Source organism: Malaclemys terrapin, chromosome 1 (assembly GCF_027887155.1).
Source record: "Malaclemys terrapin pileata isolate rMalTer1 chromosome 1, rMalTer1.hap1, whole genome shotgun sequence".
NCBI lineage: Eukaryota > Metazoa > Chordata > Testudines > Emydidae > Malaclemys > Malaclemys terrapin.
In genome coordinates this window covers 155,018,048-155,031,179 of record NC_071505.1, presented here as the reverse complement: position 1 = coordinate 155,031,179, position 13,132 = coordinate 155,018,048, and the positions used below count along the sequence as shown (strand labels likewise).

Below are 13,132 nucleotides of genomic sequence, written 5' to 3'. Positions count from 1 at the left end.
CTCGGCAGTAACCGCAAGGAGATTGGCTAGGTCTGCTCTACATTCTTCCCTTGATCGCTCTGGGACAAATTGATTTCATTAGCTGAATTTTTTTCCCCCTATATGAAGTTCACAATGTCTTTTATTTTGGGGTGATCGACAGAATCAGTCCTCTCCATTCATTGATCTTAATGTTCCTGACTGTCGTGACCCTGCACCAAGATTGATGCTTGCATTGGGTGTTATCAGTGTGAAAACTTAACTCTTCATTTTTTGAACAGCTACAAACAACATTCAGTAATGACATCTGGGGCTTGCAGTGTTTACCATGGAATACCAGGTCAGAGGGTCCAGCTGGTAGCGCTAGTAGCCATGGGGCTAGTAGAAGCCCCTGCTTAGTAAACAGGAGATCCTGGGTTATCACACTTCTCAGAGATTATTCAAGACTTCATCCTTCAGAGAAAGCTAAAGGTAGAGTTGCTGCACCAGTCTCTTCTTGAGATAAACTTCCCCCACTTTGCTAAAATTAGGATGCTTTTGCAAAAGAGAACTTGATATTTCCAGTGTTCAACTTAAGGACTCCTAACCTGTGGAGGTGAATTCTTCTCTGACATAACTGTACAGAAGACATAGTTGACCATCAGTTGAGTTAATGTGAAATTAGAGGGGATAAAACTGCTGATAATGCTCCAGCCCAGTCTTGACTATGGAGAGAGTCATCCATTGCTCCAGGATTTTACTCCATGGATTGCATTAGGCACGAGCAGCCTGTTAATTTCTGTGATTAAAGGGAAATGGTACCAGCAAGTATTGTAGATGAGGAAAGTCCCCTATTCTCTGAACAGAAAATGCCACAATCTGCCAGCATGGGACCCTGCATTTCCTAGGCTGATCTAGACAGGTAGCTGGGAAGAGATCTGAGTTTTTCAATCACTCAGTAAATTATTAAGAAGAATTAATATGATTTCCTCAGTTTCCCTCCCTCCTTGTAAACTCCCCCATCCTCTCCAAGTAGCCAGCAGCTCACCTTCCCCAAAATATTTTCCTCCACGTTTTTAGTCATGAGTATTTAAAATTAGCAAACTAAAAGAGAATGTTGATGAAATGTCAGGGACTTCCTTGATGTGCTGCAATGTAGTCTCAAGTTAGTAAGAGCTAGAGCTAAGAAAAGTATGGATGTATTTTTCACAAAAAGAACCAGGCTGCGGAGACATCAGCAGGAAGGAAGCAAGTATCTACTTGTACCTGGTAGTTCTGGCTGAGGGGGGTTAAGGTAATGGCTTAGAAATCAATTGGGATCTCCCTAGGCAGGTTTGACTCCTACAAGCTGTGTGTTCCAATTAGTCTTATTTCTGCTGCCAGCAGATTTATTTCTCCCCAAGCCACAGAAACAAGCAGCCACTCCCACTTCTCCTGGCTTTTCCCATAACCCTTTTCAACCCAGCAGTTAAGAGGCCTGGCTTCTAAAGAGAGGCCATTTCACATGCTGCTATGTAATTTTCAAGAAACTTTATCATCAGTGATATCAGCAAATTAATCTAAAGAATGGGTCACCAAGCCCCAACAGAGAGACTTTGCTGGGATTGTTGTGTTAATCCAAATCCCTTTGCTAAGGAAATCGGGATGGTTTTAGCAGCCCCCATGAACACACGGCTGTGAGCCTTGGCAGGAATTCCAACAAGGGGCTAGCCAGAGAGCTATGCCTTTTACCTCGTTGTCTCTCTGGAGCAGTTCAAAGGTTGAGTGCATTGGCTGTGTTTCCCTAGATCAGTTTCATCATGCTTTTTCCCTCTGAGTGATTTACTGCGTCCACAATATTCAATCAGTGGCTTCAGACTCCTAACTGTCCCTCATGTCACCATGAAAGACTGTTCACTGTGTTACTGTTGCTGAGTTTCTGTACAAGGCACAATGATGCATTATTTGGAGAGCTATAAGAGGCACAAGTAAAGTTGAAGGCAGTTTCCAGAACTCAAAAGCATTTACCCCATTTAGAGCCCATAATGCAAGAGCTCACTGTTGATTGGCTACTTAAGGCACCTGCCTAATAAATAGGAGGTGCTGGGGTCAAGTCCCACCAGTGCCCCGGTACTTACTCACTTCCCTCTGATCTTTAGGAAAAGTTTAGATCTCCCTGACAGCAGAGCCGCAAGGCTCACTCTCAGCTGGTGCAATCACTTCACACAGCCTGTAGAAGCTGTCATCATGAGCAAAGCTATTTCAGTGGGTTTCTTGATTTTTGGTTCCAATCCTGCCTGGAACTTTTGGGGGTTTCCGCCAGATACATGGACAAAACCCCTGATGTATTGCTGGGCCCTGAGACTGGAGAGATTTTCAGTCCTTCCCAGGGCTGGATTTTCAATTAGGCACACTAGGCACATGCCTAGGGGCCTTGGGTGGCAGGTATCGTAGGCTGGGGGAGGCTGTGCCTCCCCAAACAGCCTGGTGTGGCCGGCCCACACTCCACTCCCAGGTCCCCTCCTGCCATTCCCAGTGCTCTGCCCTGGCCCAGGCTGGCTGGGGCTGGGGCTTGGGGCGACTGGCACTCAGGCTGTGCTGCCCACCTGGCACACTAAGGCCAGGGGTGTTGCTGCGGCTGTGCCGCCCACTGCACTGGGGTCAGGGGCACTGGGGCCATGTGGCTGGGGAGGGGGCCACTGATTTGGACCAACTTCTGTTGGTGAGAGAGACAAGCTTTCAAGCTTATGCAGAGCTCTTCTGGTCTGGAAAACCTACTCAGATGGTCACAGGTAAATACAAGGTGGAACAGATTGTTTAGCATAAGTAGTTAACACATATTTCAAGGGAACATTCAAGGTGAAAAGAAGAACAGGAGTACTTGTGGCACCTTAGAGACTAACAAATTTATTAGAGCATAAGCTTTCGTGGACTACAGCCCACTTTATGATATATGCATCCGAAGAAGTGGGCTGTAGTCCACGAAAGCTTATGCTCTAATAAATTTGTTAGTCTCTAAGGTGCCACAAGTACTCCTGTTCTTCTTTTTGCGGATACAGACTAACACGGCTGTTACTCTGAAACCTGTCATTCAAGGTGAAGTGGCCTGTTAACACCTCTTCTGTCACAGCAGGGAGGGGACAAAGGCAGCTGGGAGGGATGTTAAGTGGGTTACAGATTATTGTAATAAACCATAAATCCAGTGTCTCTATTCAGTCCATGATTTTTAGTGTCTAGCAGACTTATGAATTTAAGTTCCCAGCTTCATCTTTTGAAAGTGTTGTACAGATTTCCTTTGAGGATGAGGACTAAGAAATTGGCTATAGAGTGATCACTTTGTGAAAAGTGTTCACCCACAGGTGATGTGTTTTTTGTCTTTTAACATTTTCTGGTGTTAACCATTCATGGTTATTGTCTGGTTTTCACATGCTTTTCATCTTTAGCTAGCATCCATCTAACACAGTGGTTTTTAAACTTTTTTTCTGGCGACCCAATTGAAGAAAATTGTTGATGCTCGTGACCCAACAGAGCTGGGGATGAGAAGTTTGGGGTGTGGGAGGGGCTCAGAGCTAAAGCAGAGGGTTGGGGTGCGGGGTGGGGCCAGGAATGAGGGGTTCAGGGTGTGGGAGGGGGCTCTGGGCTGTGGCAGGGGGTTGGGGTGCAGGAGGGGGTCAGGGTTCTGGGCTAGGGCTGGGGGATTTGGGGTGCAGGAAGGGGTTCCAGGTTTGGAGGGGCTCAGGGCTGGGGCAGGGGACTGGGGCATGGACTTACCTCCGGCAGGTCCCGGTCAGCAGCGCAGCTGGGGTGCACCGCGGACCACGCTGTGCCCCAGATGCAGCCAGCAGCAGGTCTGGCTCCTAGGCGGAGGCATGCAAGCAGCTCCGCGCAATTCTCGCCAGCAGGCACCGCGCCCCCAGTTCCCACTGAACAACTGCAAATAGCATTATTTCTTTATGTGACAGGGGAAGCAGCAAGATAGGTGTATCATACTTTTCAATTTGATGATGTGGCAGAGAAAGAAAAATACAGGTCTTAAAGACTAAGTTGGAGGCATACTGTGGACCTCAAAGAAATGTCACATGTGAAAGGCACAGATTTTTCACCAGAAGTCAGACGGATGGGGAAAGTAGAGACTAATATGTGACTGATTAAAACTGGCAGCATAATCTTGCAAATTTGGAGAACTCTGTGAATCGCTCATTAAAGACCAACAGAGAGTCCTATGGCACCTTTAAGACTAAAAACATCTGTTAGTCTTAAAGGTGCCACAGGACTCTCTGTTGCTTTTTACAGATCCAGACTAACACGGCTACCCCTCTGATCATTAAAGACTGTGTTGTGTGTAGTATTGTGCCATTCTCAGCGCAAGCCAGGTTGTTGAAGGAGACTAAGGCTATGTCTACACTGACAACTGAACGACAAAACTTTTGTCTTTCAGAGGTGTTAAAAAAAAATCCCCTGAAAGACAAACGTTTTGCCGACAACAAGTGCCAGTGTGAACCATGCTTTGTCGGCAGGAGCACTCTCCTGCTGACAATGCAAACACTGTCATTGGGGGTGGAAGTTTTTTGTTGTCAGAAGAGCCGACAAACAGCGGCTACATAGTGCAACTTTTAGCGGCAGGTCTGTAGCAACCAGGGCTGGCTCCAGGGTTTTGGCCACCCCAAGCAGCCAAAAAAAAAAAAAAAAAAGTTGCAATCTGCAGCAGCAATTCGACGGGAGGTCCTTTGCTCCCAGCGGGAGTGAGGGATTGTCCGCCAAATTGCCGCTGAACAGCTGGACCTGCCGTCCCGCTCCGGAGCGGCTGCCCCAAGCACCTGCTTGCCAGGCTGGTGCCTGGAGCCAGCCCTGGTAGCAACACAGCCATGTCGCTAAAAGCTGTGTAGTGTAAACACAGTCTAATTTAACCCTGGAATGTGCTGTGGACATATGTCATGCTGATGAAATGACTGCAATACTATCAAAGGGGCTGGGTGAACCAGAAAAACATGTGCACACATTGCAGCATAAATCTGCCTTTAGTAAACACCCAGACTCGCAGGCATGGATTGGAGGGCATCCTACTGCTAATAAAAGCCTGAGATCAATATTAATAAAAAAAGAGCAGTCAGAGGCAATTAAAGGTTGTTAGAAATGTGGCCGTAGCCATACCACAAGGAACTGCCCTGCTGAATGCTGAAGATGTGGCAAACACAATCCTTTTGCCAAAACGTGCAGTTCTGGAAAGGAAAAGTCCCATGGCAAACAGATGTTTCCCCTCACAGAAGCAGATGAGCATTCATAAGAGCAGTTCCTCAGTACAGGGCCGGCTCCAGGCACCAGCTGAGCAAGCTGGTGCTTGGGGCGGCAGACTGTTCGAGGCGGCATCCTGCCCAATTCTAGGGCAGCACGGCCGCTTTTGTTGTTGTTGTTGTTCCGCTCCAGCCACCCTGTAGGGGGTGGCGGCACGGAGAACCAGAGCGCCCTGCAGGGCAGTCCTCTTCCTTCCCTCCCCGCCGACCGGAGCAGAGCCCTCGCGGCTGGCGGCAGGAGGCAGCGCAGTGGGAGGGGCCGCATGGCAGCGCCCCTGCTGTAGCCCTGGCCGCCCCCTTCTCTCTCTCTCCCGCCCGCTCCCTCCCCCGCCCCCCCCGCCCAGCCAGTCCCCCTGCACCCGCGCTCCGGCCACGCCGCAGGGTTGTTTTGTTTTGTTTTTGCTTGGGGTGGCCAAAAAGCCAGAGCCAGGTGGATACACCGGCCCTTCCTCAGTATGCTGAGTACTGAGCCTCCCAAAGATGAGTGGAATGTGGATTTGCTCATTAATGATCACAAAACACAGTGCGGTTTTAAATTCACAGCCACAGGCCAGTGTTATGCTTGTAAAATTATACAACACTTTAAGGGCCAAACCACTTCACAGCTTGAGTATCGATAACCTATTCAGCAGAAAAACTGCAAGTATGTGGTAAATATTATGTGTATTGGATTATGTGTATTGGGATACAAAATTTGCTGGAATTTCAGGTAGTAGAATCTGACTCATAAACTATACTGGGCTGATAGGCTGTGACAAGTTTAAACTTAGTGCAAAGAGTATGGTAAAGGAAAACCAGAAGGACATTGGGATATATTTAAAGAATACAAGGAGGTATTTGAAGGTTTAAGTGCTTTCCAGTTAAGCACACCATAAAGATTAACTCACAAGTACCAGCTGTAATTCATGCACCTAGAAAAGTTCCAGTGACATTAAGGTACAAAGTAGAAAAAGAATTGCACCATATGGAACAGTTGCAAGTAATGACAAAAGTGCAAGAATCTACAAAATGGGTCAATTCTATAGTAATTGTAGACAAACCAAGTTGAGATGAAATAAGAGTATGCTTGGATCCAAGACATATGGATAAAGCAATATGAAGGAAACATTTTCAATTGCCTTTAGTAGAAGAAATCACCAGCAAGTTACCAAAGCTGCAATTTTCACTGTCTCAATTGCCAATACTGGATTTTGGCAAATACAGCTGGATGACAAAATTTCTAGACTCTGTATGTTCAACACACCAATGGGCATGTACAGGTTTACCAGACTTCCTTTGGGGATCTGTTCAGCTCCCAAAATGATCCATCAGCCATTTGAAGGTTTGAGAGGTGCTGAATGTTATATAGATGACATGCTGGTGTGGAGAAATACCAGATGAGAACATGATGAAAGGCTCTAGAGCATTCTAGAAAGATGTCATGAAAGGAACCTATGACTGAACAAGAGCAAATGCAAATTGGCTCTGACAGATAAAATATTTGAGGCATCACTTGACAAAAGAAGGTCTAAAACCTGACAACTGAAACATTTCTGCAATAACTGAAATGGCCACCCCAACCAGCAAGGACGAATTGCAAAGATTTCTTGGAGTGGTTACTTACCTTGGGCAATTTTATCCCCTACATGTCAGCAGTAACAACTTCTTTAAGACAACTGTTGGGAAAAGCTGTCAAGTTCGCCTGGATGCCAAGGCATGAGGTGACATATGAACACTTGAAATAATTGCTTACAAGGGCACCCGTGCTGAAGTACTTTAATGTCAAAGAACCAGTTATGCATCAGTGGATGCAAGTTCTACCAGATTAGGTGTTGTATTGCTGCAAAATGGAGCTCCTGTTTCTTAAGTCCCTAAAGCTCTGACAACTACACAACAGCGCTATGCACAAATAAGAAAATAAATGTTGAAAATAGTGTTTAGTTGTACTCAATTTCATCAGTTTATCTACAGGAAAAAAAAGTAGCTCTGGAAACAGACCACAAGCCTCTTGAGGCCATTTTCAGAAAAGCTTTGCACAGTGCTCCACCAAGGATTCAAAGATAGTTGCTAACACTTCTTAATATTAACAGGAAATTGGATACAGCCCAGGGAAAGAGTTAGCAGTTGTTGATGCTTTAACAGGCAGGGATACTCACCACCGTACTAACGAGGAAAGGGGCAAGACTGGGCACTGCATGGAGCTCCAAGGAACCAGGTATGGTCAGCATACACCATACCATGGGCCCCACCAGGCAACAACATCCCTTGCTCTCTTCTGCTTCCTAAAACCTTTGGCTGCAGCAACAGCCCTGGCCCTCCTCACATGCCCTTTCCCAGCAGACCGCCTTTGGGGGCTACACAGCTCCTCACACAACGCCTGTCTGGGACCTTGCCCTCACCGACGAGCTGCTCAGCACCTTCTTCCTTTCACAACCCTTTCTTTCTACCCTCCCACTTCCACACGCTCCTCAAACTCACGCCATCACAAACTCACCCATGGCCCCTTTGGCTTTTAAAGCACCTCTGGAGGGTCGCAGCTTCCCAGGCACGCAGATCCTTCCTTTCACCGCGCACTGGACGGACATTCGAAACACAGCGGTTTCCAGGAGGGAATACACTGCTTTTGGACGCTGGTGCCCAGGAAGAATTCCTGTTACTCTTTTCCTGATGGATGGACCCCACTGACTTTCCTTTACCAAGCAGAAACTAGGGACCAGCTGCTGGCTTTCTTTGCAAATGGACCAATCAGGCTGAGCGACTAGGCGTGCGGCAGGATATCCCCCCAAAAAAGCAATGCCATGACTTGGATTCGAACCAAGGTTGCTGCAGCCACAGTGCAGAGTACTAACCACTATACAATCACAGACAGCTGCCTGCTGGTGCAATATCTCTGTAGAAAATGCTCAGCTCTGTACTCACAGGGCAGTCACTGACCTCACTCATGGCCACAAGTATTTCTCAAGTCTCCCCATTACTGTCACATGTAAAATTGTAACAAACAGAAACAAGACAGGAGGCCAGCCTGATGCCTGTCCGTTTTTCTGTCTTCCTCCACTCCTTGACCAAGTCCCTCCCTGTTTGTCTGGGATATAGTCCTCATGCCCCTGGCCAGTGTATTTCCCTTTGCGACTCTGAAATGTGCCCCCACGTGCAGGTCCCGAAGCTGGGCCCAGTAGCGGAAGGCCATGGAGAGGCTTTCGCTAGGGCAAGCAGAAAGGGGTGTCCTTGCGAGGTACTTGTCTCTCTGGAGGTGAAAATCAGCCGTGCGGGGTGTGAACGGAAGTCGCCCTAGAAGGAGAATGCAAGGCATGTGCTGGGCAGGCCAGGCATTTCTTTGTCCCCCATTCAAAAGGGGGGTTATTCTCCCTGTTGGGGAATCAACCCCCCATCTCCTGCATAACAGGCAGGGATACACACCACTATACTAACAAGGAAAGGGGGACAGTTGTGCACAGCACAGAGCTCCAAGGGACCAGGTATGGTGAGCGTACACCATAGCATGGGCTCCAGCAGGCAACAACACCCCTGCCCTCTTCTGCTTCCTAAAGGCTTTGGCTGCAACAACAGCCCTGGGAAAAGACCTGGCCCTCCTCACATGCCCTTGCCCAGCACATCACCTTTGGGGGCTACACACCGACACAACACCTGCCTGGGACCTTGCCCTCACCTACCAGATGAGCAGCTCCTTTTTCCTCTCACAACCAGGTCTTTCAACCCTCCCCCTTCCACACTTCAGACTCACGCCCCTCAAACTCACCCCATCACAAACTCACCCACGGCCCCTTTGGCTTTTGAAATGCCTCAGGAAGGCCGCAGCTTTTCAAGCATGCAGATCCTTCCTTTCACCGCGCACTGGACGGACATTTGAAACACAGCAGTTGCCAGGAGGGAATACGCTGCTTTTGGACCCTGGCGGCGCCCAGGAAGAATTCCTGTTACTCTTTTCCTGATGGATGGACCCCACTGAGTTTTCTTTACCAAGCAGAAACTAGGGACCAGCTGCTGGCTTTCTTTGCAAATGGACGCAATCAGGCTGAGCCATTAGGCGTGCGGCAGGATATCCCCCCCACCAAAAAGCAATGCCATGACTTGGATTCGAACCAAGGTTGCTGCAGCCACAGTGCAGAGTACTAACCACTATACAATCACGGCCAACTGCCTGCTGATGCAACAGCTATGTGGATCATGCTCAGCTCTGCACTCACGGGGCGGCACCTACCTCATCTGCAGCCACTGGTATTTCTCAAGTCTCCCCATTACTGTCACAGTCCTCATGCCCCTGGCCGGCGTATTTCCCTTTGCGACTCTGAAACGTGCCCCCACGTGCAGGTCCTGAAGCTGGCTGGGACAACCCCTGGGCCTCACGCTTTGGCAGGCCCCATGTTTCGGGGGGTGTGGGGCCCAGGGCGGCCTGGGGGATTAGCAGGGGGCCTGGCGCCGGCAGCAGCAAGCAACCGAGCCCTAGCCCGCTCTGCCCCGTCGGTTCCCGGGCTTGCTCGGGGGAGGGGGCAGAAGCAGGAAAGAGGCAGGGCAGGGGCAGGGGCTTGGGGGAAGCGGTGGATGGGGGCAGAGCAGGGGCGGGAAGAGGCAGGGTTGGGGTTTGGGGAAAGGGGTGGCATGGGGGCGGGCTGGGGCCAGGGCACTTGCTGCTGCCAGCCCTAGGTCCCCTGTCAACCTCGCAGGCTGCCCTGGACCCCTCATGCCCCTGAAACACGGGGCCCGCCAAAGCGCGGGGCCTGGGGCGGTTTCCCCGGTCCAGCCTATGGACGGGACGGCTCTGATTAAATATAAGCCCAAACATTGGTGGAGCCGGGCTAACGTTCCTGAATATTGGTGGAGCACAGGCACCATGGGCTCATAGAACTCGCCGCCTATGCGTGACATGCCCTTGCCCAGCAGACTGCCTTTGGGGGCTACACAGCTCCTCCCACAACACCCGCCAATAAGATGAGGTAGAGCTGCTGATAGCATAGCTTCTTACCACTGTACTCAGGAGGAAGGAGATTGTTGTTTGAATGTGCGCTGAGTTCTAAGAGACCTGCTTTGCCCATATTACTGGGCTTTATAATCCATGCTGTGCAACTGTACTCCTTGCTCTTTCACCAGGCTTAACCGCTTTCCCTGTGACAACAGCAGCAACCCAAGTTAACCACAAACCTCTTCGCCGCTCCATATTTTTTTTTCATTATTTACTTTATTCCTTCGGGCAGTGTGGAGCACGGCGCACCGTGACACTTGGGGGGCTGGGAGGAGAGCAGACTTACAACTTCCAAACAACCAGGGCCGGTGCAATTACTAGGTAAACTAGGCGGTCACCTAGGGTGCCAAGTGGTTGGGGACGCCAAAAAGCTGTGAGCCCCAGCCATGGAGGAGCCAGCACAGCGCAGGGTGGGCAGCAGCCCTGCAAAGGCGCCACTAGCAGGGAGCAGCTGCGCCCCCCCACCCCTCCTGCCAAGGCTGCGGCCCAGCACCCCCCCCTGCTCCTGCAGGCTGCAGCAGATGCATGCGGGCGGCAGCCCCCGTGCATCTCCCCCGGCTCCCCCATTGCCGTGCTCGGGCTCTGCGGCTCCCGAGCATGTGAGCCGCCGCTGCCACCTGGGCACGGGGCCCTGAGCCTGCTCCGGGGAACCGCAGAGCCCGAGTGCGGCGAGGGGGGAGTTGGGGGGGGCGCACGGGGACTGCCACCCGCATGCATCTGCTGCAGGAGCGTCCCAGGGAGGCGCTGGCCGGGAATGTTGAAGCCCGGGGAGGAGGCGGGTGCGCGCTCATATGCCCCCATCGCCCCTGTCCCCCGCAGATCGCTGGAGCCCTCTGTGAGGGGCAGGGGCAGCGGGCGGCATCCGAGCGCACAGCCGCCTCCTCCATGGGCTCCAACTTTCCTGGCTCCCGCTGCTCTCCAGCCCGTGCACCCCCGGCCGGGTGCTTCCCCTGCGCAGCAGCAGCCGGATCTGTGGGGGAGGGAGTTGCTTTGGGCCCCATGGTTCAGGGAGCTGGGAAAGTTGGAGCCCAGGGAGGAGGCGGCTGCGTGCTCGGATGCCGCCCGCCACCTCTGTCCGCCGCAGATCACCGGAGCCCGGCGTTGGCTCCTGCCCTGGGAGTGGCAGCAGGAGGCGGCGCAGGACTAGGAGGGATGCTGCTGTGGACCATGGCCACCAGGCAGAGTGGGGTTCCCAGGAAATGTTCCTGACCATCACTGCCTGGCGGGCTTGGCAGGAAACCTTTGCGGTGCCGACCTGAACCTGGGAGTTGTAAGTTGCAGCCCCTCGGGGTCCCCTTCACCACATGTTGCATGGGCCAAGCCTCCACAGCTCAAAAAAAACCCTGGACTTTCTAGTTGTATTTCCCTGTATGGATTAATCTGGGATTTCTATGAGAAAGCAACCTATATAAAAAGTTACATGATTAAATACTTGATATTTGCATTAACCTAACTTTCAGAAATATGCCCCAACTTTTTTTATTGCAGTGTTTAAATCAAGAAAACAATTCCAGTTGCAATGATGTATCCTGCTCTTTAAACTGTTCAGAAAGCCACAGCATACAAAGAAATTAATGTAGCTAACATTTTAAAAAGTAATTCAACTGATTATAAAACACAGCCACAAAACTAAGAAAATCATGCCAAGACAGTTGGTTTCACACTTCCCAGATAAGGAAGTGATCAGTAAAGTAAGAAACACATATTATGCATAAGTGGAGTCAATGTCAAATAGAAACAGAAGTGTCAGTAAATATTAGTTTAAACTTAAAGACAAACTTTACAATATGAAATCATATGGGAGGGGCCTATTTTATAAAGAACATTTCAAAAAAGCACTTTTCATCAGTTGTTGGAAAGTTGTCAGGTGATTTTTAAGTAGAGATATCAAAGATCTGCAAATGTGTTATTGAACTTATTACTATGAACACTTGAAAAGGATCAGGGTGATGGCGTTTAGCTACAGCGACACATGATTTTTATACAATCCCTTCTGCTGTCACATTATTTAAAAGAGACAAAGTGGATGAGGTGATATCTTTTATTGGACCAACTTCTGTTAGTGAGAGGGGCAAGTTTTAGAACTACACAGAGTTCTTCTTCAGGTCTGAAAAGGTACTAACAGTGTCACAGCTAAACACTAGATCTAACAGATAGTTAAGCACAAGTAGTTAGCACATATTCAAGGGGACCATTCAAGGTGAAGTAGCCCATTAACTCCCTTGTAATCCCAGGACAAAAGGGGAGATTAGTGGGTTGCAAATTATTGTAATTAACCATAAATCCAGTATCTTTATGAAGATCGTGATTTTTAATGTCTAGCAACGTTTTGAATTCAAGCTCCCAGGCTCATCTTTTGAAAAGTGTTTTGCAGGTTTCCTTTGAGGACCAGGACTGATAGGTCAGATATCCAGTGATTTTGTAGGGGCCCACTCATGAGTTCTGAATGTTTGAGATTGGCAATACTGAATATTACATCATGTCACCAAAGAAATTTAAGTCAAGGTTTCTCAAACTTTTTCACAGGCCGCATCTTAATACAGTTATTGTTTCATGGGCCAAATACTCCCTCTCTGTATTAATTCTAATGAATAATGCCACATTATGCAGTATTCATTTTTGAAAGTTTATAATAAGCGATGCTTGGCGGAAGGGGGGCGCAAAGTAGAAGTTTCACCTAGGGTGCAAAATATCCTTGCACCGGCCCTGCAAACAACTGTACCAAGTCGGCATCCCCTGGAATGCTCCGCAGCAGAGGGAAGAAAGCGAAGTTTCCAACTGCAGGTCGTACTACAATAGGTCCTGTTAGGCGGGGGAGGGAGACTTCGCTTAATGTCCATGTGTTACGTGCCAGTGATGCAGTGGGAGGGGAAGGAGGAATTGAGAAGTTTGTGCAGAAGACCCCCGTATAAAGAATCATTTCCCTGCTCTGCAGCAGTTAGATCCA

The 13,132-nt window shown here is 49.4% G+C and overlaps 1 non-coding gene across 1 annotated transcript; it reads right to left on the bottom strand.

Annotated features, from left to right (window-relative positions):
* Positions 1 to 9,287: 9,287 nt before the first annotated feature.
* Positions 9,288 to 9,359, bottom strand: TRNAH-GUG (transfer RNA histidin (anticodon GUG)). Its single transcript has one exon. It is a non-coding gene; the product is annotated as a tRNA-His (tRNA).
* Positions 9,360 to 13,132: the final 3,773 nt, after the last annotated feature.